Source organism: Pinus tabuliformis, chromosome 4_1 (genome assembly GCF_031772625.1).
Source record: "Pinus tabuliformis cultivar Carrire ecotype Pingquan chromosome 4_1, CPIR1, whole genome shotgun sequence".
Classification (NCBI taxonomy): Eukaryota; Viridiplantae; Streptophyta; class Pinopsida; order Pinales; family Pinaceae; genus Pinus; species Pinus tabuliformis.
In genome coordinates this window covers 729,680,083-729,684,877 of record NC_142303.1, presented here as the reverse complement: position 1 = coordinate 729,684,877, position 4,795 = coordinate 729,680,083, and positions in this window count along the sequence as shown.

Sequence of the window (4,795 nt, the reverse complement as noted above, 5' to 3'; positions counted from 1 at the left end):
AGTGAGCTGCAAATGAAGCTGTAGCCAACTACGCCACTGGAAGTAAGGGATTAGAGGGAGACTAACCTAAGGAGTGTAATGACCAGCTTCTCCGCAACATTGGTAGACTATGGGAAATTGTTAGATGAAAGTTTGCAAATTTGGACATTACTACAGGAAGATCCAAATGTACAAAAACTGCAGGGAGAAATGTGGCAGAAACAACAGTAGTTAGAAGAAATTTGGGCATTTGCAAAGATCATATCCATCTCAGATAGACTCATGAAAATAAATGAGATAAGGCCCTCCAGAAGAAAAATAAGAAACTAAAGAAGGAGGAGAAGGTTTTGACAGAAAGGAAGCAACCTTGGTAGGATGAGGTCCTCCAGTTATCACAGGTAGTAGATGAGAAGCTTCAGGAGCCTGGACAAAGGGAAACTATGTTGGTATGGAAGGTTGTAGAACATGTGACAGAGGCACTGATGAAGGAAGCATGAAATAAGGACAAGCAGGAGATAGGAACACTGTAGTAGTTCAACCAGACCTACATCAAAATGACAATGAAAATCAGAGGAAAAGAAGTTGAGTGGCTTGGGACGAGTCACATGTGAGTGTTGGGGGCCTGTTGGGTGCAGCCCAACATGGCCTAGATGTTGATAAAGGCTGTACATTTTGGGAGTAGACTGTGAAGTAAAGGATGCAATAGAGTGCAAAGTGGACCACTCAGTAGAGCAGCAAAGCACCAAAGTGGACCACGCAGTAGAGATACCGCATGGTAGATGGGCTTTGGTGTGGGTTGAAGCCCCTCCCTTTTTGTAAATGAATACTATTTTGTAAATGATGAATGGTTTTTACAGCATAGTAGTTTATATTAAGGGGGTCCATAATATATGGACGATGGTATTACGATGATATATCCCTCGATGTAATACTATATATAAGGATGAATAATAAATAAGGAGAGAGTCTTAAAGAATCACATCATGTATTGAATGGTTGTATCTTTGTAAGTTTTTATTTGGGCAAGAAGGCGAGGCTCTGCAACTGAGTGCAGAAAGGCCTAAGTCCAGAGCTGAGTGTGTGGACTTCCTACAACTGAGTGTGCAGGATAATAACTGTTTATTGTACAAATTATCCTATAAGCAACAGTTCTTGTGGACGTAGTCCCACATTGTGATGAACCACGATAAAATTTGTGTCTTCATGTGTTTATTTTCTTATTATCATTTGTAGCGTAGACTTTGCACTTTATTTCAATACAATGAGGTTTCATGGATATATATGATATGTTTTAAATGATGAATGTAATGTGCCCAAGTAATGTATAAATGTGAAGTAACTTGTGAATGTTAAGGATAAAAAACACAAAACTACCACATAGTATCATCCCTTAAGGCTACAAAAACCTGGTTCTGCATCCTCTCATAGTCACTCCAGGTGATATTGTGATATGCTTGTAGGTCATTGTCGAAAGAGCTATTGATTGAGGGTTTTTTTGGTGCAAAGTAAAATATCGAACCTAGGTTAGCCCAACCTAAGCCAACAGGATGTCATGCTCTGAACAATAGATTTAGATAAACTAGATGACCACATAGAATGTTGAGGAAAAGGAGTATCTCTTCAAAAACTCTCAGTAGGTGACTTGTATCTAGGAGGAACTAGAGGACTATCATACAATAGTGATTCCAAAGAGATGGTAGGCATAGATGAATCAATGGGTTGGCTCCTAGAGGAAGTTATGACATGGTTCGTCTTGATGAATAAAAAGGAATTCGGCAATGTGGAAAACTAGGCCCTAAAAATTTCAAAGCGGTATAATACCACGAATCATGTCGAAAATGATCAAAATGAACTCTTGGAAAAACTCTTGGATCTAAAGTGTCACTAGTGATAACTAGAGTACAAGGTGATTCCTCCTCCTAATTCCTAGTAATATATTCAATACTATTTAAAGGAGGAGGTAATCCAATTGTAATTATAAGCTTCCTTCAAGGTGAAGGTGGAGTAGCAGCAGGAGCTATAAGAACTGAAGGTGATTTAGGTTAAGAAATATCATACTCAGGTTGTTCTATTTCTGGTTCGGTTATTTCTGTGTCTGCAACTTCACCAATATCATATTCACTTTGGACAACTTTAGTCATTTCTGGGCTTGAATGAGCTAATCCTAATTATACTTCTTATTTTGGATCCAATTCGGTTTCTACTGTCTCAGATTCTAAAAGTGTAGGTGTTTTGGGTTGTACTGAGGTTCCATATCCTATTGATTCTGACCTTCTAGCTTTAATATTTTTCAATTAACTAGGTGTAAATTATGGGGGTTTACCATGCATTCTATGCAAATCCCTCGGTATATCATCCATGATGAAATTTTATCAAGAAACCAAATAATATTCACAATATGAACCTAGGGTCTCTAAGAAGTAAAAATAAGAAAATATCGCGCACTAGTAAATATAATGAATCAAGCCATGCAAACATGATTTTCATAGTGAAATCACTAGTTGGTGATGAAATCCAATGTTGCAGACATCAAAGTGAAAATTGCTAAGGATAGAGTGGGTGGAACTAGTTACGGTGACAACTTTCTTAATGTACATGATCCGGTGCAAGTAAACTTCATTTATGCCATCTCAAATGAAGAATTCGCTCGAAACAAGTCCAAGTGAGTCTAGCCAATGTCGGTTCCATGTACAACAAATACTCCATCTCTGTTGTCACCTATGGTAATAGACCTAAGATTATGGTCTCTAAGGTTACCACATAAAACAATTTAACCTAGGGGGAAGACATATACCAGAAGTACATGCAAGGGTAGGTTAACAAATCTCAATCATCTTGGAAGTTCCTCAGCATGGTTTTATGAGGTTTACTTCCAAGTGACTCCCAAGTACCTTTCAGCACCATTTTTAATACATATAAATAACTCTACCTTAACTAATGAAGTGGGGTTGATCACTCCACTGGGTCCAACATGATCTCGTGCTTAACTCCTTTGTAATGGGAGCTTCCTAGAGCCAAATTGCAGTAAATGGATTTACTCCCTATCGCAAGATGCTAATCTTTTTTTGCAGCTTCTGAAAGTTAATTCACTCCCCTATTAAAAAGCCCTACTACCTGATCTAATGTAGGTAGAAAAGAGCCCTAAAATAATAAAAAATTTCAGATTCATTTTATAAGCACTTATTTTAAGAGTTGTTACTTAAACGAAATGGACATGAAACTGAAGGAATTATGACTTTATGAAAATCTTAATGAAATTGAAAATGAAATTGTAATATTTTCTTTTCAATGAATTTCTAACTGAAATAAAGAAAGAGTATTTTCAATTTTTCGACAGAAATGCAAAAAACTCTTAAATCCCACTATATCCCTTTTCCTAAATGCAGATGCCCAATTCTAAATTACCCAGATATGGAAATTAACTTTAAAATTTTCACTTTTCCCAATAACTCAAAAAATCAAGAAGCTTTCCTTTTGAAAAGCAATCATGTAAAAATTTCCAAAATGAAAGAAGAAACCAATCAACACTAAAATGAATTTTTCATAATGAATGCTATGATTTCAATGTAGTCAAGAGTATAGTTCATAAACACTTCAGCAATGGAAAAAAAATGGCTTTTCATTTCAAAACCAACATAAGAAGCACTTTCCATAAGAAATACACATTCTTGTAAATCATTTCTTTTCATTCATGAAACAATCCTTCACAAAAGAGAAAAATAAAGAGAAGCCCTAATCTGATCGAAAGAAGAAATAAATAAAGACAACAAAGCAATACCAACTGATCTCTCTTTTGATAGATCGACCAAACATCAGATGAAGCTTCACCCTAATTTATGAAGAATAGAAAATTGCAAGCAAACTCTTTCTTCACACTCAGGAAGATTGAGAAAGACTCAATGATGGTAGAAAAAAGTGTAACTAAACAGGAAAAATCAAAATTTTAGTATTTCATGATGAGAAAACTGAAATTTTCAAAATTTTCAGGTATGTGCATAGGTCATTGAACAAATTAGTGCACGTACAAATTGTTGCAAAGAGAAAAGTGCATAGAAGTACTCTCTGTGCCAAATGATAAAGTGCGCACAATGGGGAATTTAAAAAATAAAAAATAAAAACAAGTCAAATAAAACATAAAATCTATATTTTCAATATTTCTAAACACTCGGAGAGGGTTATGGCTAAAGGATCAAAGGTCAAAGAAAAGAAAATAATGGACAATGAGGCATTCCCCAGCGGAGTCACCAATTTTTTAGATAGACTAATCCCTCTTGTGGATGAGATGGATGTCCCTAGACATCAAAGAAATCTAGTGACAAACAAGAAAGAATTGCTACCTTTCTTTATCTTACAGTTTATTGAAACAAACAATATGAGATCAAAGCATACAGTATCTAGAATTAAAGACAAATGAACTATTTAACTCAACATATATCATAAATTTAATCAATAACCAATCATAACCTATGTGAGTGTTCAAGAAATCCCACAAATGATATCAAAGAAGACATGATTAGGAAAGAACAATTGCTTTTATATTATTAAAATGGAGAACAAACTTACAACCTTAAATCCTTGAGGTTAGAAGCCTCTTCTGACAATCTCCAACCCTCTCCTTGGATGAATGGCCTCCTAGACTTATTTCTGCAGCATAAGCCTACCTTCAATAGTCCTCTGCAATCATCTAGCCTATGTTTTCTTTATAGTCCAAGTGGGGGGATTTTGGGATCCATTTCTCAAGGGATGTGTTCCACAATTGGTGGGATATGGGTTCCACAAAGAGAGAGAAGGAGCTCCGTCATGGGAGGTATCATGC